Source organism: Phyllobates terribilis, unplaced genomic scaffold (assembly GCF_046119375.1).
Source record: "Phyllobates terribilis strain yellow unplaced genomic scaffold, ASM4611937v1 Scaffold_12__6_contigs__length_324123572, whole genome shotgun sequence".
Lineage (NCBI taxonomy): Eukaryota > Metazoa > Chordata > Amphibia > Anura > Dendrobatidae > Phyllobates > Phyllobates terribilis.
Genome location: NW_027362772.1, coordinates 179,095,270 through 179,117,170, shown reverse-complemented (window position 1 = coordinate 179,117,170; position 21,901 = coordinate 179,095,270).

Sequence of the window (21,901 nt, the reverse complement as noted above, 5' to 3'; positions counted from 1 at the left end):
CTTAGTTCAGTGCAGAGAAGTCTGAGCAGAAGTGACAGGGAGCAGGGGCTCTGCATGAGCTCTGCTCCGGAGGCAGGCCTAGTAACAGAGGCCCAGGCCTGGAAGATGGAGAAGGAAGGAAGAGGAGCGGAGAAGGCTCCAGGAATGAGAAACGAAGGGATCCCAGGGGTGCGGATGGGCGAGTCGCCACCGCACGCGCGAATCCACCTGCGTGGAGGTGTCAGGCCAAAGGGGGAGACCGGTCCCCGAAACTAGTGGAGGCGGGAAACAACCCTTAGCTACAAACCGGAGGCTGTGACATTTTATGTGGCGCAGCCCCTCGCTACACCCGCTAGGAAGGCACCACATAGGGTCAGGGAAACTGGCGCCAAGTTTACCAAGAGGAGGCCCGAGGCAGCCGGACAGAAGCGTTGGTAAGAAAGGCCAGACAAAGGACACACAAAGGGGGTCCTGTAAAGCGCTCCAAAGTTATCTGGGAGTTGTCTGAGCCCCTCACCTGGTGAGCACAGTACGACGTGGGCAGCCGTTACCTGCAGAAGTGGTCTGGATAATAAGAACTGTGAGTAAAGGCCCTGGACTGCATCACTGACTCCGTGTCATTACTGCTGCTGCCCTGCACCATCACCCCCATCCTCCGCATACACTGCCCTGAGGCTATACTCCACCCGTGGGGAGTTATACTACGCTCTGCTGCACCCACAACACCAGCCTCAGCGGTCTGCCCTGCAGCGGCGGTTCGCTCTGACCGCAATCCACGGGTGGCGTAGTCGGACATTTAAACATCAAAACCACATAAATAGTTCCGCCACTGGTTTGATCGCCCTGAGCCACGGAACCGGGTCGCCGCCACGGAGACTACAACCACCAGCATCCACCAAAAAGGGTCCGGCTCCGGGTGTCCCAAGGCCCAGGGGGCGCGTCACAACATTTTCATCACCTTTCATAATCACCAATGGGACAAGGCAGGGATGTCCTCTGTCCCCTCTCTTATACATCCTAGTGATGGAGCACCTGCTCTCATCAATTCGCTGTAGCGCCGGCGTCCCTGCCCTCTGCTAGGCAGGGACGCTGTTCCCCTCACCCCTCTGCTCCGAGCCTGGCGTCCTCCTCCCGCTCTGCTGGCAGCGCGCGCTCCTTCCCGGCCACTGTGCTTAGGGTGCGCGCGTGCTCCCTCCCTCTTAAAGGGGCCACGCGCGCCGTCCTAAGGAGTCCCCGGCCAATGGCCGGAGGACTTCACCATATATAAGGTACCTCCTCCAAAATGGAGGTGCCCGAGCAATGTTGTTGCACTGTTCACTACTCTGCTTCAGCCCTCAGGTCCCGTTGCCAGTTACCTGCCAGTTACCTGCCAGAAACCTGCCAGTTTGCTGTCTGTTTCCTGCCTGACTTTCCTCCTACCTGCTTGCTAGCCTGAGGTCCGATGGTCTGCCTTCCTACTCCTGTCAGTCTGTCTATGGACCAGCTTGCCCGCTCACCTGGGAGCGCACATCTGCTACCTGCCTGCTAGCCTACCTGGAGGCTCCGCCGTCACGTGCTGTGACCACCTGCCATTCCAGAGACTCCTGCCCGCTCACCTGGGAGCGCTCATCTGCTGCCTGTCTGTTGGCCTACCTGGAGGCTCCACCGTCACATGCTGTGACCACCCGTTTATCCAGAGACTCTCGCTTGCTCACCTGGGAGCACACATCTACCATCTGCCTGCTAGCCTACCTGGAGGCTCAGCCATCACAGGTCGTACCTACCCTTTACCCAGAGACTGCCCCGGTCACTTGCCGTGACCTCCTGCCCGTTCATCCAGAGACTGCCCCGGTCACTTGCCGTGGCCTCCTGCCCGTTCATCCAGAGACTACCCCGGTCACTTGCCGTGACCTCCAGCCCGTTCACCCAGAGACTATCCCGGTCACCTGCTGTGACTGCCTGCCCGTCTTCCCTGGTCGCCACCCGCTCCCTTACAAGGACCGCCCCCTTGTATAGTAGCTCAGAGGTTCCGCCTCCCAGACCCGTTACATTCGCCATAACCCCAATATTAGGTGGATTGAGGTGAGAGGCACCGAGTTCAAGTGCTCTCTATTTGCTGATGATGTCCTAGTATTTATCACTCAATCACATATATCCATCCCTGCTGTTATGGCTGAAATAGATCACTTTGTTACATGGTCAAATTTTAAAATCAATGTAGCGAAGTCTGAGGCCCTCGATGTCTCTTTCCCCAAATCCATACAGGATTCCATCCAGTCCAACTTTCCCTTTGCCTGGCCCTCACAGGGTATCAAATACTTAGGAATTCCTATTCATAGAGACCTCTCCCGTCTATGTTATCTTAATTTTGGGCCCTTTATTGAACAACTCCATACAGACCACGGTTGGCAAGTTAGAACTGTAAGATTCCCTAAGTGAACCACTGGTGTTTTGTGGAAAAGCACATGTACACTGTGTTCCAAATTATTATGCAAAAAGTGTTTAGGAGTGATAAGGTAAGAATTTTTTTGTTTGTCAGTTAAACTCATTGATGGTGATGTATGTCAGGGCTCTTTATATCACTGTAAGCAATTGCAGACACCTGTGCTAATTAGTTTGGCAGGTGTGTCCAATGAAAGGCAAGACTACTTAAGAAGGCTGTCCCACATTATTAAGCAGCCTACATTTTCTGCCAAAATAAGAAAGAAAAAGGATGTGTCGGCTGCTGAGAAGCAACAAATTGTGGAGTGTTTAGGTCAAGGCATGACTACAATCAACATTGTGCGATGATCAGGATGAAGTGTCTTGGCAATCAAGAAATATGTAGCTGATTCACAGTACACACGTGTGCGTGCTGATAAGGGAAAATTGAGGACTCTTTCCTACAGGCAATTACGTCAGGTTAAAAAGCAGCGGCAAAAAAGCCTTGTCATAGCAGCAGACAAGTTTTTGAAGCGGCTGGTGCCTCCAACGTCCCCCGAACAACAAGATGCAGGGTCCTTCAGAGGTTTTCAGCTGTGCGTAAGCCATCCTGTCGACCTCCTCTATCCACTGCACACAAGCAGAAACGGCTCCAGTGGGCCAAACAATACATGAAGACTGACTTCAAAACTGTTTTGTTCACGGAGGAGTGCCGTGCAACGCTCGATGGTCCAGATGGATGGAGTGGAGGATGGCTGGTTGATGGACACCCCACGCAAACACGGCTACAGCGCCAACAAGGAGGAGGTGGAGTAATGTTTTGGGCTGGAATCATGGGGAGAGAGACTGTTGGCCCCTTTAGGATCTCTGAAGGGGTAAAGATGAACTCCATAATGTATGTGGAGTTTCTCAAACAGCACTTCCTGCCATGGTTCAAGAAGAATAACCGTGTATTCCACAGCAAGATCATTTTCATGCATGATAATGCACTGTCTCATGCTGCACATAACACATCTGCATCTCTGGCTGATATGGGCATAAAAGGGGACAAACTTATGGTGTGACCCCCATGCTTCCCTGACCTCTACCCCATTCAGAACCTCTGGAGCATCATCAAAAGGAGTGTCTATGATGGCGGGAGGCAGTTCACATCTAAGCAACAGCTCTGGGAGGGTATTCTGTCCTCATGCAAAACAATTGAAGCAGAAACCATCCAAAACCTGACAAATTCAATGGACGAGACAGTTCAGAAGCTCCTTTCGAACAAGGGGTCCTATGTGCAAATGTAACATCACCTAGAATAAAGTTTTGAGTTGAAAACTGTTTGATTTCAGTTTCTAATAACCTGCTAATGCTTATAATTTCAAAAATGACCATTTTTTTTGTTCTTTATTAAAATGAAAAGGTTGATCGAAGAGTGTGGGGGATCTAAGAGTGTGGCAACCAAGTAGTCAGGATTTCTTCGAATTCTGAGAATCTGAGGGCCATGTTGCAGGTAGTGCAGCAAGAAAGCACTCAAGTGTCTTGCGCATCTAGGAGCCCCAAAATTATTTTCCGGCTAGATGCAGGTAAAAATTATTATTAATTTTAAATCTGGTGGAGCTTAGTATAGATGGCCTAATAGAATCAGTACTGCACACTGCTACAAAGCCCAAATTTTTTTCCAGCCAAGATACAGATAAACATGATTAGTAATTTGAAAGCTTAAAACGGTTGGAGAGGTGATTTTAACAAATCATCAAGCTTTTAGCCTCCCCAGGATGACACAGGGGTAGAAAAGTCGTTTCGGATCCATGATTTGTTTATCTTTATAAACGTGAGTCTGTCTACATTATCAGTGGAGAGCCGCGTGCGCTTATCTGTCAGCACACCACCAGCAGCGCTGAACACACGTTCAGACAGAACGCTGGCTGCAGGGCATGACAAGATCTCCAAGGCGTAAGTGGCGAGCTCCGGCCATTGATCCAGATTGGAAGCCTAAAAAGAGCAAGGGTCCAGTGACACAGTCATGGCTTCAATGTTTACTTGGAGATACTCATGTACCATCGTCTCTAGGCGTTGACTATGTGTCAGACTTCTTGTCTCCTATGGCCTTGCAAAGGATGGGCTAAAAAAGTGGTGAAATGATTCCGCAAAATTGATGTTACCAGCAGATTCTGTTACGGTTTGAGTGCTGAACACTCGACGGTCCCACGGTTGGCAAGTTGGAACTGTGAGATTCACTACGTGCACCACTGGTGTTTTGTGGAAAAGCACATGTAAGATTCTGCAACAGTCTCTGCTGATACTCCTGCATGCGTGCATCCCTTTCTATGGCAGGAATAATTTCTGCAAATTTACTTTTGTACCGGGGATCTAACAGTGTGGCAACCCAGTAGTCAGGATTATTTCTAATTCTCCCAATTCGAGGGTCATGTTGCAGGTAGTGCAGCAAGAAGGCACTCATGTGTCTTGCGCATCCAGGAGCACCAAGTCCCTGTTGTGTTGGTGGCGAGGTAACAATCATGCTTCCTTCCTCTGTCCTCTCCCCCCAACCTCGCACAACAGAAATGTGATCAAGGTCTCCCTCATCTGATGAGTCTTCCATCAGTTCGTCCTCCACTTCTTTCTGGGCTCCTGCATCTTCCTCACTAGTTTGGCTGCTACCATGCGCCCTGGTAAAACCATCTCAACCACCCTCACATGCCTGCAGCTTGTGGCATGACCAGACAGGCTTTGGGAGCAGGTGGAGGACCGAGAGGAGGTTGAGGAGGCAGAAGCAGTGGAGGAACTTTGAGATAAAGAGGATTGACGCACAACTCGTGGGACGGTAAGACTTGGACAGCAGCCCCTTGTCCTGCTGTCACCATAGTTACCCAGTGCCCAGTCAGTGACATGTAACGCCCCTGTCCATGCCTACTCGTCCAAGTGTCTGTGGTGAAATGCACCCTGTCACACACAGAGTTTCTCAAAGAAGCGGTGATGTTGTGTGCGACATGCTGGTGGAGCGCAGGCACACCTTTCTTTGAGAAGTAGTGCCGACTGGGCATCTGGTACTGGGGCACTGCGACGAACATAAGGTCTCGAAAATCCTCTGTGTCCACCAGGCGGAAAGGAAGCATTTCTGTAGCCAAGAGCTTGCAGATGGTGAAATTCAACCTCTTAGCTTTCTCATGGCTAGGAGGAAATGGTCTTTTACTTGTCCACATCTGAGGGACCGAGGGCTGGCTGTTATGCTTAGACGGGGTTGAGAAGGGTGTCCCCGGCAAACTGCCGGTCTGTGAGGAATATGCAGGCGGACATGTTAGGTTGCCTTGATCCAAAGGTGGTGCTATCGATGTCGGACAGCGCTCAACACCAGCTGGTGTTTCCACCTCCAAAGAAAATGATGACCTGCCAATCACGCTGGCTGTTGCGTGTAAAGAGGTGGCAGGTCTGCGTCCCAAAACAGGTGTGACTGCTGTCCCCCCAGTCACAGAGGATGAAGAGGCCACGGATGCACAAGATGTGGCAGACGGCGGTTGGCCCGGCCGGCTAGGCCGCATTGTAGCACAGTGAGCTTCCCTCTGCAACTTATGCTTCATGTCCATGTGCCGGTTCATGCATGAAGTACTCAAACTATGTATTTTTTGGCCTCTACTTAGCTTTTGCTGACAAATGTTACAGATAACACGAGTTGGGTCATCTTTATCGATCTGAAAAAATGCCCAGGCTATGCAAGGCTTAGCACCCATACGACCTGAAGAGCCACCACGACTTGTGGTCAGAGGCAGAGTTGTGTTTGAGGATGCAGTTGTTGACGTGCTTCCAGTACTACGTCTCTGTCCAGGAAGGCGCAACCTGACCTCGTCGTCACTAGCATCCTCCTCCACCTCCTCTGCTGACCTCATCTCTTGGCTGACTGTGGGATGACAGTAAGTGGGATCTCCAACCTCATCATCATCACCCTGTGTGTTATCACACCCGTCGTCCTCAGAGCCAACCTGTTCCTGCCCTGACAAAAAGCTAAAGTTGTCGCTCCAATCAGGTATTTGAGTCTCATCATTGTCTTCCTCATTGTCTCCACCAACAGGAGTTACAGTTTGGGAATGAGGGTCTACATTATGGTCAGAACCTTCTGCGTCTGGTCCTGGATCCGACTCATAAAAATTCTGGGCATCAGTGCAGATCATTTCCTCGTCTGGATTCACAGAAGCTCTGGAGCCGACCTCTGATTCCCAGGCTATAGTATGAGTAAACAGCTCTGCAGACTCAACCATCTGTTCTACCCCATACTCAGACAGCAGCTGGAGATTTGGGAGCTGTGAGGAAGCAAGTGCGATTGGGGTGACACCTCTCAGGACTGGAGTATTTGTGATGTTGAAGTTGAGGTGGAGGAGAGCCCACTTAAAGGAGCACTTGATATCCATTAAAGCACCTGCTGTTTTTGGGCCTCATCTGGAATTTGTAGCGATTCGTGTGGCCGTAAGAAAGGGATCTTATCACATTGTCCGCTAAAAGAAGTAGACATTTTAGTTTGGCTGGAAGATGGTCTTTCTTCTGCAGATATTACTGTTGCTTTAACACCTACCCCACGGACACAACCTTTTTTCCCCTTCCCAACACGCCTATTCCCCTTTCCACCAGCAGCAGGCCTTGTTCCACTCATTTTGGTGGTTAACTAATTCACAACTCTGGAGTTGTTTGCACAAAAAAACAATGGATGGGAACCGAGCAGAGCTGAGTGGCCAAACTGTCGTATTAGGCCAAAAGTATTGGCTGGGTTAGATGCAGATAAAAATGATATTGAATTTGCAACCTGGTGGAGGTTAGTATAGATGGACTAATAGAACAAGTCCCACACACTGCTAGAAGCCGAAATATTTTTTCAGAGGTAGATGCAGAAAAAAATTATATTGAATTTGCAACCTGATGGAGGTCAGTATAGATGGACTAATAGACCAAGTCCCACACACTGCTAGAAGCCGAAATATTTTTTCAGAGCTAGATGCAGATAAAAATTATTTTAATTTGCAACCTGGTGGAGGTTAGTATAGATGGACTAATAGACCAAGTCCCACACACTGCTAGAAGCCCAAATATTTTTTCAGAGCTAGATGCAGAAAAAAATTATATTGAATTTGCAACCTGATGCAGGTCAGTATAGATGGACTAATAGACCAAGTCCCACACACTGCTAGAAGCCCAAATATTTTTTCAGAGCTAGATGCAGAAAAAAGTTATATTGAATTTGGAACCTGATGGAGGTCAGTATAGATGGACTAATAGAACAAGTCCCACACACTGCTAGAAGCCGAAATATTTTTTCAGAGATAGATGCAGATAAAAATTATTTTTAATTTGCAACCTGGTGGAGGTTAGTATAGATGGACTAATAGACCAAGTCCCACACACTGCTAGAAGCCGAAATATTTTTTCAGAGCTAGATGCAGAAAAAAATTATATTGAATTTGCAACCTGATGGAGGTTAGTATAGATGGACTAATAGAACAAGTCCCACACACTGCTAGAAGCCCAAATATTTTTTCAGAGATAGATGCAGATAAAAATTATCTTTAATTTGCAACCTGGTGGAGGTTAGTATAGATGGACTAATAGACCAAGTCCCACACACTGCTAGAAGCCCAATTATTTTTTCAGAGCTAGATGCAGAAAGAAATTATATTGAATTTGCAACCTGATGGGGGTCAGTATAGATGGACTAATAGACCAAGTCCCACACACTGCTAGAAGCCCAAATATTTTTTCAGAGCTAGATGCAGATAAAAATTATTTTTAATTTGCAACCTGGTGGAGGTTAGTATAGATGGACTAATAGACCAAGTCCCACACACTGCTAGAAGCCGAAATGTTTTTTCAGAGCTAGATGCAGAAAAAAATTATATTGAATTTGCAACCTGGTGGAGGTCAGTATAGATGGACTAATAGAACAAGTCCCACACACTGCTAGAAGCCAAAATATTTTTTCAGAGCTAGATGCCGAAAAAAATTATATTGAATTTGCAACCTGATGGAGGTCAGTATAGATGGACTAATAGAACAAGTCCCACACACTGCTAGAAGCCGAAATTTTTTTTCAGAGCTCGATGCTGAAAAATATTATATTGAATTTGCAACCTGGTGGAGGTTAGTATAGATGGACTAATAGAATAATGCTATGCCCAAAAGGTTATACTTCACTAGGTGCAGTAAAAAAATTGGTATTCTATACACAGGTGGTGTAGCTTGCAACACAGATAGGCTACTCCACTGACTAACACACTCTGCATTAGGCCAAAAAGGATTTGCTTTGCTAGATTTAGCCAAATGCTGTGAAAAAACTTGCACAGCACTGGCACAGACCTGCGCGGCAAAAACTGATAGGAACTGATGTAACTTAGTCCTGAAAAGGACTGCAATTACAATTACGAAAAGAAAAGAAAGGGCGCATGTGTAGACTCACAGGGCTATTTAAATAATTTAAAAAGTGCCAGTACACTCACCTGTGATGGTTGTGTACGTCTACACAACCAAGATTAAGCATGTGATTAATGAGGCTCCGGGTCACCTCTATTTGTAGTATCGTCCTGTCGGTGTTTGCCTCGCAACTCCGTGCTCCTCAAGTGGTCACACGATCCTGCTGGACCAGATACCACGTCACCACAGGTCCTTAGTAGTTTAACCCGGTGGCTGGATAACCGCAGGTCCTCACACATCCAAATATGCCCGGCTGCTCCTGCCGCTTTGCCTCCGTATGGAGATATTTAACAAGTAAACAATGGTGCAGCGGTCTCAGGGAGCGCCAAAGGAATACTGGAAAATGTAATAGATGGCAACCGACTTTTATTCTTCCTCCAATACTACTGCCACAACGCGTTTCAACGGTCTAAGCCGTCTTCATCAGGTGATGAAGACGGCTTAGACCGTTGAAACGCGTTGTGGCAGTGGTATTGGAGGAAGAATAAAAGTCGGTTGCCATCTATTAAATTTTCCAGTATTCCTTTGGCGCTCCCTGAGACCGCTGCACCATTGTTTACTTGCAATTACAATTAGTCTTTACTCCCATCCTATCTATTTAAGAGCACAGACCTGCCTGATAAAAGTCGTAGGATATGATGTAACCTAGTCCTTAAAAGGACTGCAATCACAACTATTCCCTACTCCCAAGCTATCTGTAGATTTGTGCGAAAATTGTCTTGAAATTAATAAGGTATAGTGCACACAGCAACATCGGTGCCGTCTAACACGCAGCTGCAGCAGTGAGAAAATGGTGGCGACGGGGAAAATGGCTGGGTCTTATAGGTCAAGGACATGTGACATACACTGCCAATGACACATGCCCTTGCTTGTGTGAAAAAAAGCAGTTCGCTCCGTGTGTGCGCTGCTGATAGGCTGACAGACTGCACCTCCCCACTGTAAATGCGGGAAAGAGAAAAAAAATGGAGATCTTCATTATTCCTGCAGAGATCTATCCCCTGCCCCTCCCCCCGCCCCGCTGTACACTCAAACTGCGTATTAACATTAATTTTCAGCATTACTGAGAAAAAATCCAGTTATGATTTTGGTGCACGAACAGTTATCGAACATAACCTCGAACAGCCGAATTTTTTTCAAATCGTTCGTGTTCGCCGAACGGCTCGAACACCGCCCAAAACAGCTCGAATTTGAGATTGGCTAACAGTTCGAGTCGAACACCGCTCATCTCTAATCAATAGCCAATCACCTACAGCCATACTACAGGCTTGAACCAATGCTACTACAATTATTACAGAAACACACATATGGTCATATTATCGTTAGTTCGGTGCATGATGGAAAGTTACAAGGTTACACATCCCGGCTCAGACTAGTTAGATATCAGGAGCAGGGTATCTCATAGAATGTTCTTGAGAGAAAAAGTTCTTGTGAGAAAATTGCGTGTGAAGCAGGATCAAAGAATGAAAGAATGTATATAGAAATAATAACATGATTTTAGGAGCAAGCTGCAAAAATGGAGTAGCTATAGCATGAATATCAATATGTCCTTTACACATGGAGGAGGCTCTGTTTTGTTCTGGGACTGCTTTGCTGCATCTGGCACAGGGTGTCTTGAATCTGTGCAGGGTACAATGAAATCTCAAGACTATCAAGGGATTCTAGAGAGAAATGTGCTGCCCAGTGTCAGAAAGCTTGGTCTCTGTCACAGGTCATGGGTCTTGCAACAGGATAATGACCCAAAACACACAACTAAAAACACCCAAGAATGGCTAAAAGGAAAACATTGGACTATTCTGAAGTGGCCATCTATGAGCCCTGACTAGTGATGAGCGAATGTGCTCGCCACTACTCGGTACTCGCCCGAGCATCATGGTGCTCGTCAAGCTCGGCGAGTATTTCCGGGTTGCTCGGGCGGGAACTCGGGTCCCCTCCCTGCATGTTTGGTGCTCTTTAGAGAGCCAATGAACATGCAGGGATTGCCTGCCATGCACTGTAATGCCGTAGCCATGTTGGTTGTGGGCATTACAGTGATTGGCTGGCCGCTCAGTGTCATCAGGTGTATATCAGACCTGGCGCCGCCATGCTCGTCACAATCACTCTGGATCAGACAGTGTAGGGAGAGCTGCTGCTGAGCTAGGGAGAGATTTGCTTGTGTATTAGGTAGTGTAGGGAGAGAAACCGTACATTACACATATCCATCTTAAACAGCCCTTTTGAGGACTAACTAATCCATCTGCAGAGATATCAGGCAGGCAGTGTATGCAGGCAGGCAGTGTATATAGCAGACTGCAGTGCACATAGCACAAGAGGCTCCATTCCAGTTCTGTCGGCTGCTGCTGTTAGATATTTCTGGAAATAGGCCCAGGTCTCAGGGGCCAGGAATATTTATTTTTGCTTCTTAATCCTCATTATTTTCTTAAAAAGCAATCCAGAGAACACGGTTTTTCTGCGCCATTTGCTTGTTGGCACTGCAGAATACAGCCAGGTCCTTTCCATATTACAGCGCTAAAAATCCATCTATTTAAAACTGTGTTTTCTCCGTCACACGGATCACATATTCGTTTTCAGAAAATACTGCCATTTCTGGCCTCCATTAATTTTTTTTTTCAGTGTGTCAGCAAAGTTTTTGACACTGGTTTGCTGTTCAAAACAGTTACCTACAGGCCAGGTATTTAAAACTGTGTTTTCTCCGTCACACGGATTACATATACGTTTTCAGAAAATACTGCCATTTCTGGCCTCCATTAAAAAAAATTTTCAGTGTGTCAGCAAAGTTTTTGACACTGGTTTGCTGTTCAAAACAGTTACCTACAGGCCAGGTATTTAAAACTGTGTTTCATCCGTCACACGGATTACATATACAACCCCTGGCAAAAATTATGGAATCACCGGGCTCGGAGGATGTTCATTCAGTTGTTTAATGTTGTTGAAAAAAAGGAGATCACAGACATGGCACAAAACTAAAGTCATTTCAAATGGCAACTTTAGGGCTTTAAGAAACACTAAAAGAAATCAAGATTAAAAATGTGGTACTCAGTAAGGGTAATTTTTTTAGACCAAGCAGAGGGAAAAAATTATGGAATCACTCAATTCTGAGGAAATAATTATGGAATTACCCTGTAAATTTTCATTTCCAAAACTAACACCTGCATCAAATTAGATCTGCTCGTTAGTCTGCATCTAAAAAGGAGTGATCACAAGTTGGAGAGCTGTTGCACCAAGTGGACTGACATGTATCATGGCTCCAACACGAGAGATGTCAATTGAAACAAAGGAGAGTATTATCAAACATTGACTAATAGGCCTGATAGAATAACTGAGGTACAGATAGGGGGGCACCTAGGTAATAGCGATCATAATATTATCAATTTCAAAATGCCCTTCAGTAGGGTTATCAATAAGGGAACAACTAAAACATTAAACTTTAGGAGGGCGAAGTTTGATCAGCTGAAAGAAAACCTTCAACTTATAGACTGGGACAAAGTTCTTAATCAAAGGAATACGAATAGTAAATGGGAAACCTTCAAAATAATTCTGAATGCTCAGTGCGAGAGGTATATACCGTATGGGAATAAAAGGGCCAGAAATAAGAGGAAACCAATATGGTTGAACAAGAACGTAAAAGGGGCGTTAAATAGCAAAAAAGAGGCATTCAAGAGATTAAAACAGGAAAACAGTAAGGAGGCACTAATGTGTTACAAGGAAAAAATGAGAACCTGCAAAAAACAAATAAAAATAGCGAAGGAGGAAACAGAGAGACGTATTGCTAGGGAAAGTAGATCAAATCCCAAACTGTTCTTTACGTATATAAATAGTAAAAGGATTAAATCGGATAATATTGGACCGATAAAAAGTGATGAAGGCAAAATCATAGAGAAAGATGAGGATAAAGCTAATCTATTAAATAAATTTTTTTCGTCAACTTTCACAAAGGAAATCGAACTAACAGGAGAAATGAGAAGTGACAAGCTTAATCCTCCACTAAGTATGACAAATCTAACCCAAGCTGGGGTACAGAAACGCCTCAGTAACATTAAAATAAACAAATCACCAGGACCTGATGGCATACACCGACGGGTACTAAGGGAACTAAGTAATGTGATAGACAGACCGTTATATCTTATATTTAAGGACTCTGTTGAGACTGGGTCTGTGCCACTTGATTGGCGACAGGCGAATGTAGTGCCAATATTCAAAAAGGGAGCGAAAAGTGACGCCGGAAACTATCGGCCGGTGAGTCTGACGTCCGTTGTGGGCAAAATTTTTGAAGGCTTTATTAATGAGGCAATTACGGAGCATCTTGATGCTAATAATCTATTAACCCCGAACCAACATGGATTCATGAGGAATCGCTCCTGCCAAACTAACCTGATTGACTTCTACGAGGAGGTTAGCTCTCGAGTAGATCAGGGGGAACCAGTGGATGTCGTGTATCTCGACTTCTCAAAAGCGTTCGATAGCGTGCCACATAATAGGTTGGTATACAAAATGAGAATGATGGGGCTGGGGGAAAATGTCTGCAAGTGGGTAGCTAACTGGCTAAAGGATAGAAGGCAGAGGGTGGTTATAAATGGAATATACTCAGATTGGGTAAGCGTCACTAGTGGGGTACCACAGGGGTCTGTACTAGGCCCAATGTTATTTAATATCTTTATTAACGACATAGTCAACGGGATAAATAGTAAAATATCAATATTTGCAGATGACACAAAGTTATGTAAAACAATTAATACAAAAGAGGACAGTGCAGACCTACAGAGGGATTTGGATAAGCTGGGTAGGTGGAGCATTAAATGGCAAATGAGGTTTAACGAGGAGAAATGTAAGGTCATACATATGGGAAGGAAAAATGGAAGTCACCAGTACTCACTGAATGGGAAATCATTGGGGAATTCAGAGATGGAGAAGGACTTGGGCATCTTGATTGATAGCAAACTAAATTGGAGTGCCCAAAGTCAGGCGGCTGCTGTAAGGGCAAACAGGGTAATGGGATGTATCAGAAGAGGTATAGCTGCAAAAGGAGGAGAACATTGTTCTTCCACTGTACAAAGCTCTGGTCAGACCACACTTGGAATACTGTGCTCAGTTATGGGCCCCAATATATAGAAAGGATATAAATGAGCTTGAAAAGGTACAAAGGAGGGCAACAAAATTAATAAAGGGAATGGAGGGACTGCAATACCCAGAGAGGTTGGCAAAACTAGGACTATTCAGCCTGGAAAAGAGAAGGTTGAGGGGGGACATAATAAATGTGTACAAATATGTTAGGGGACAGTATAGAGACCTTGCCCGGGATTTGTTCAAAAGGAGGAATATTACGGTAACAAGAGGGCATTCACTAAGACTGGAAGAGAAAAGGTTTCAGCACCAGCATAGGAAGGGGTTCTTTACGGTAAGAGCAGTGAGAATATGGAATTCACTGAGTGAGGAGACGGTAATGTCGGATTCACTAAACCAGTTCAAGCGGGGACTGGATGCTTTTCTAGATACCAGGCAGATTTCAGCATATACTTAAAAATAAAATAAAATAGTAGGTTGATACAGGGATTTATTCTGACTGCTGGTTTCAGAGTCGGGAGGGAATTTTTCCTCAGGTGAAGATTGGCCAAATCATTTGGGGTTTTTGCCCTCCTCTGGATCAACTTTAGCAATTACAGAACTAACAGGTCGAACTTGATGGACGCAAGTCTTTATTCGGCTTTACTAACTATGTAACTATGTAACTATGTAAACTCTTAAAAGAAGGTAAATCATCACTAAATGTTGCAAAAGATGTTGGTTGTTCACACTCAGCTGTGTCTAAAATCTGGACCAAATACAAATAACATGGGAAGGTTGTTAAAGGCAAACATACTGGTAGGCCAAGGAAGACATCAAAGCGTCAAGACCGGAAACTTAAAGCAATATTTCTCCAAAACAGAGAATGCACAACAAAACAAATGAGGAATGAATGGGAGGAAACTGGAGTAAATGTCTGTGACCGAACTGTAAGAAACCTCCTGAAGGAAATGGGATTTACATACAGAAGAGCTAAACATAAGCAGTCATTAACACCTAACCAGAAAAAAACAAAGTTACAATGGGCTAAGGAAAAGCAATCGTGGACTGTGGATGACTGGATGAAAGTCATATTCAGTGATGAATCGCGAATCTGCATTGGGCAAGGAGATGATGCTGGAACTTTTGTTTGGAGCCGTTCCAATGAGATTTATAAAGATGACTGCATGAAGAGAACATGCAAGTTTCCACAGTCATTGATGATATGGGGCTGCATGTCAGGTAAAGGCACTGGGGAGATGGCTGTCATTACATCTTCCTTAAATGCCCAAGTTTACATTGATGTTTTGGACAGTTTTCTTATCCCATCAATTGAAAGGATGTTTGGGGATGATGACATCATTTTTCAAGATGATAATGCATCCTGCCATAGAGCAAAAACTGTGAAAACATTCCTTGAAAGAAGACACATAAGGTCAATGTCATGGCCTGCAAATAGTCCGGATCTCAATCCAATTGAAAATCTTTGGTGGAAGTTGAAGAAAATGGTCCATGACAAGGCTCCAACCTGCAACGCTGATCTGGCAACAGCAATCAGAGAAAGTTGGAGCCAGATTGATGAAGAGTACTGTTTGTCACTCATTAAGTTCATGCCTCAGAGACTGTAAGCTGTTATTAAAGCCAGATGTGGTGCAACAAAATACTAGTGATGTACTGGAGTGTTCTTTTGTGTGTTTGTTTTTCATGATTCCATAATTTTTTTCCTCAGAATTGAGTGATTCCATATTTTTTTCCCTCTGCTTGGTCTGAAAAAAATTACACTTACTAAATACCACATTTTTTATCTTGATTTCTTTTAGTGTTTCTTAAAGCCCTAAAGTTGCCATTTGAAATTTCTTTAGTTTTGTGCCATGTCTGTGATCTACTTTTTTTCAACAACATTAAACAACTAAATGAACATCCTCCGAGCCCGGTGATTCCATAATTTTTGCCAGGGGTTGAATGTTTTCAGAAAATACTGCCATTTCTGGCCTCCATTAAAAAAAATTTTCAGTGTATCAGTGAAGCAATTGACACCAGATTGCTGCTCAAAATAGTTACCTACAGGCCAGGTATCTAAAACCGTGTTTTCTCCGTCACACGGCTCACATATACGTTGTCAGAAAATACTGCCATTTCTGGCCTCCATTAAAAATTTCTTTCAGTGTGTCAGTGAAGAAATTCACAACAGTTTGCTGGTCAAACTACTTACGTACAGGCCAGGTATTTAAAACTCTGTTTTCTCCGTCACACGGATCACATATAAATTGGCTCCAAACTCAGTCATTTGTAGTGAACATGGAATACATAGTTACATACATAGTTTATAAGGCCGAAAAAAGACAAGCGTCCATCCAGTTCAGCCTATTTCTTGTGCACTGCAGCTATTCCGCAGCGTTGATCCAGGGGAAGGCAAAAAAAAAACATGAGTTATAGGCCAATTTACATCATTGAGGAAAAATTCACTTCCCGACTCCAATCTGGCAGTCAGATTAAATCCCTGGATTAATTAACTATCACTAAGCATAAGATGTAATTTTATTGTTCTCAAGAAAGGCGTCCAGGCCTCTCTTGAACTCATTAAGTGAGTTGGACATCACCACTTCCTCTCCCAGAGAGTTCCAGAGTCTCTCAGCTCTGACCGTAAAGAATCCCCTTCTATGCTGTTGCAGGAACCTCCTTTCCTCCAGACGCATAGTGTGCCCCCTCGTCTTTGTCACCATCCTTGGTATAAACAGGTCATGGGAGAGATCTCTGTACTGCCCCCTGATGTATTTATACATGTTTATGAGGTCTCCCAAAAATCTGAAATTAGACTTACTGGTAATTCTGTTTCTAGGAATTTACTGTCCTCCATTTAAAATGGGCAAGGCACGTGGCAAGGAACAGGGAACTGGTAGTGATGGTAATGGTGCATGCAGAGGCCGAGGACAAGGCCGTGGGAAAGCCGAAATTGTGCCACAACAAACACCCACATCTTCTCGCCTGACCTTCCTTTCCCAATTTGTAGGGGACCGCAGCACACCACTATTGAACCCAGAGCAGTGTCAAAAGGTTGCTGGTTGGATAGCGGATAATGCTTCCAGTCACTTAGCCACCACCCCCACCACCCTGTCTTCCACACAGTCAAGTCTCAGTAGCCATAAGTCTGGACCGCATATTCCTCACCCTGATCCTCCTTCCTCCCACCATGCCGAGTACCCAGAGACAACTGATCCCACACTTGGACACTCTGAAGAGCTGTTCACTTTTCCATTTATAGATTCGGGCCTCTCGCCCGGTCCACTTGAAGCGGGGCAAGAGGAGATTGCGTGTAGCGATGCCCAAATATTTGAGCAGCCACGGTCACATGAAGGCGACGGTGGGAAAGTGTCACAAGAGGTGGACGATGATGAGACACAATTGCCAGAAAGTCAGGAGGAGGACCAGGGTGTGGAAGTGGAAGACGAGTGGATGATATAGTAACTGACCCAACCTGACACGAGGACATGCAGAGCGAGGACAGCAGCACACATGGGGAGGGAGGCTGAGCACCCCAACAGGCAGGAAGAAGCTGTGTGGTGGCCGCAGACAGAAGGCAACCGTTCCCCGTAACACCAACACGAAGGAAGTTGCCAGTACAACTGTTAGGTCTTCCCGAGTCTGGTTGTTTTTTAAAGACTCTGCCGATAACCCCAAAAAGGCCATTTGCAACATCTGCCAGACCATCATCAGCAGGGGTGGCAAAACGACCAGCCTGACCACCACCAGCATGATCAGGCACATGGCAGCAAAGCACCCGACTTTGTGGGCCGAACCCCAGGGTCCAGGAACAGCGTCTGCGGGTGGCACCATTGCTTCTTCCGCTGTTGTGCATGCAAGCCAATCTCCTGTCCATGGTGCATGCGAAGATGCCTCCTGCCCTGCACCTGTCATTGCACACTCTCAAGTAGCAACATCAGGAAGCATGTCTATGTCCTTGTCCCAGCGCAGCGTTCAGTTGTCCATACCCCAGTCCTTGGAAAGCAAGCGCAAATTTGCAGCCAACTCCCCTCAGGCCACACTACTAAATTCTCACATTTTACGACTGCTTGCGTTCGAAATGTTGCCTTTTAGGCTCGTGGAGATGGAAGCATTCCGCAACCTGATGGCAGCGGCCGTCCCTCGGTACTCGGTCCCCAGCCGCCACTATTTCTCCCTGTGTGCCGTCCCCGCATTACACAAGCACGTGTCCCAAAACATTAGCCGTGCTCTCAACAACGCAGTTACGGGTAAAGTCCACCTAACCACGGACACGTGGACAAGTGCTTGTGGGCAGGGACGGTACATCTCGCTGATGGCACACTAGGTTAACATAGTGGAAGCCGGGACCCAGTCGGACCTTGGGACGGAACACGTCCTCCCGCCCCAAGGATTAAGGACCCTAGGTCAATCAGGGTTGCCCCCGCGGTCTACAGCTCCTGCACCTCATCCTCCTCAGCCTCCTCCTCCTCTTCAGCCTCCATCTCCGAAATGACCACATCAGTCACAAGCTGGAAGCACTGCAGCACTGCCTCTGCCAAGCGGCAACAGGCTGTGCTGAAGCTAATATGCTTAGGTGAAAAACCGCACAATGCTGAAGAGTTGTGGACAGCTCTGAAAGAGCAGGCAGATCTGTGGCTCACACCGCAGAACCTACAGCCAGGCATGGTCGTGTGTGACAATGGCCGGAACCTGGTGGCGGTTCTGAGGCAAGGCGAGCTCACACACGTACCATGCCTGGCCCATGTGCTTAACCTCGTGGTTCAGCAGTTTCTCAAATCCTACCCGGAGCTGCCAGATCTGCTTTGTTAAAGTATGCCGCCTGTGTGCCCATTTTAGAAAGTCAGCTACAGCTTTCGCCACCCTTGCAGTGTTTCAGCAGCGTTTGCAGCTTCCGGCTCACAGACTGGTGTTTGATATCCCCACGCGTTGGAACTCTACACTGCAGATGTTGGGAAGCATTTGCAAGCAGAAGAGGGCAGTTGTTGAGTACCAGCATCAACAAGGCCGTCGCTATTCAGTTCAGACTCCACACATAAGACCTTAGGAGTGGACATGGATGTCAGACATATGTACCATCCTCCAAAACTTTGAGGACTCCACCAAGATGGTGAGCAGCGATGACGCCATGATTTGCATCACCATCCCACTTCTCTGTCTTCTGAAATGCTCTCTGCTCACAATCAAAGAGGATGCATTGCAGGCGGAGCGCAATGAGATGGAGCAAGGAACCATACAGGGTGATTACACACAGCCAAGCCTCATCTCATCCCAATGTGGATTGGGTGACAATGAGGAAGAGGAGGAGGAGGAGGAAGGACAGGAGCTAGTTTCATGCACTATAGATGGTACTATCTGCACAGATGTCATACCGTCTATTCAGCGTGGATGGCCAGAGGACAGAGAGGAGGAGGAGGAGGAGAGCATGGTCAGTCATCCTCTTGGTGAGGACACGGAAGTCTTGCCTGTTAGTAGTCTGGCACGCATGGCCAAGTTTATGTTACACTGCCTCTCCCATGACCCTTGCGTTCTCAAAATTTTGGATGACAGTCATTACTAGGTGGTGACACTTCTAGACCCACGCTACAAGGAGAACTTTATATCTCTTATTCCTGAGGCGGACAGGTCTACAAAAATGGGGCTGTGCCAGAAGGCCCTTGTTACGGAACTATTAAAAAAATTCCCATCTGAAAACGCTGGCGGCAGAGGGCACACTTCGTTGGACAACCAAGGAGTACAGGCGAGAGAGACACAACTTCAATCCAGCAGAGGCAGGGGAACACTGTCAAAGTTCTGGGAGAGTTTTCTCAGACCCTCCCATCGGACAGGCCCTGAGGCGCTGGGGAACTCTCACAAGCAGTGCAAAGTTTGGGAAGGTGCTAAGGGAGTACCTTGCCGACCGTACCATCATCCTCCGTGATTCCACTGTGCCTTATAATTATTGGGTATCCAAGCTGGATACGTGGAATGAACTGGCTCTCTATGCCTTGGAGGTCCTGGCCTGCCCTGCCACCAGCGTTTTATCAGAGTGGGTTTTTAGTGCCGCTGGTGGAATTATAACTGATAAGAGCATCCGCCTGTCAACTGAAAATGCTGACAGGCTGACTGTTATAAAAATGAACAAGGGCTGGATTGAGCCAGACTTCTCAACACCACCAAATGATAGCAGCGTAAAATAAACTCCAATCCAGTGTCTTTTCTTGGGAGGTGTATTCCCATGCACCTTTTCACACCCACACATGGGTATACGCTTCCTGATTTTGGCTATTTGCTCTTGTCCTCCTCCTTCTCCTCATCCTCCACCACCATATCACCAGGGTGACCGTGGTCGGTGATGGAACACCCACCTGATTTTTTTAAAGGGTGTTTATGATGCCTGTAAAAAAAATTTTTATACAGTATGTTCTTGTATACCCCCCAGGGGTAAATCTTTGTCAGGCCATACACTTAGTGCATGGGCATTACGAGTATAGGAGGCTCGCTCCCTTCTAATGGGAACATTTTTTTATGAGGCCCTCCTCCACGTCGCTTCCAATGGGGCATTGAAGTGCCTCCAGATTTTTGGCAGCCCTTGCATTCACTGCATAGGCCAACACTATGGGTGACTCTCTCCTTTCTAATGGGAATTTGTCATTACTGTGGCCCTGCTCTGAGTGTCTTTAAATTCTTAGAGGGGTTTTTCCTAAAATTGGTCAGCCGTTGGACTCACTGCATACCCTATAACTCTATAGCAGACTCTCTCCTTTCTAATGGGAACATGTCGTACCTTGTTACTGTGGCCCTGCTCTGTGTGTCTTTAAATTCTTAGTGGGGTTTTTACTAAAATTGGTCAGCCGTTGGACTCACTGCATACCCTATAACTATATTGCAGACCCTCTCCTTTCTAATGGGAACATGTCGTACCTTGTTACTGTGGCCCTGCTCCGTGTGTCTTAAAATTCTTAGTGGGGTTTTTCCTGAAATTGTCAGACGTTGGACTCACTGCATACCCTATAACTGTATAGCATACCCTCTCCTTTCTAATGGGAACATGTCGTACCTTGTTACTGTGGCCCTGCTCTGTGTGTCTTTAAATTCTTAGTGGGGTTTTTCCTAAAATTGTCAGCCGTTGGACTCACTGCATACCCTATAACTGTATAGGAGACCCTCTCCTTTCTAATGGGAACATGTCGTACCTTGTTACTGTGGCCCTGCTCTATGTGTCTTTAAATTCTTAGTGGGGTTTTTCCCAAATTTTGGCAGCCCTTGCAGTCACAGCATGGGCATTACCACTATAGGAGACCCGGTCCTTTAGAATGGGAACATTTTTTTCACTGAGACCCTCCTCTATGTCTCTTCAAAGGGGTATTGGGTTGCGTCCAAATTTTTGGCAGCCCTTGCAGTCACTGGATACGTAATAACAGTATAGGAGACCCAATTGTTTATAATGGGAACAACAAAGCATAGCCGGCTGATGGCTCTCTAACAATAGCTAGGGCCGACTGCTGGCCTTTTAAAAATAGTAAGGGCCATCTGATGTCCCTATAAAAATAGGCTTTATGACTTTCAGAGTCCCTCCATCATAAATAAAACAGGATGTGTCTGATGATGTGTCACACACCACATTGCCAGATAAGGTTGTAAAATGTTAAAATGACATTTCCCGGTCAATGAATTTGTCTTAAAAAAAAAGTAACAAAACCAAAACAATAGGATCTTTCTTTAGTATAAAAAACAGCGTCACCAATTTAACAACAATGTAATCACATTGTTCAGCTCATGCACCGCCTCCTCCATCTCCGAAATGACTATATCAATCACAAGCTGACAGCACTGCAGCACTGCCTTGGCAAAGCGGCAACAGGCTGTGCTGAAGGTAACATGCTTAATGCTTAATTGACAAGTAGCTCAGCGCTGCAGAGTTGTTGAAACCTGTACCACAGCAGCCTGATCTGTGGCTCTCACCACTGAACATACAGCCAGGCATTGTCGTGTGTGACAATGGGCGGAACCTGGTGATGGAGAAATGACAGCCGGGGTAGATACGGTTTCCCTCTAAACCAGTCCTTTC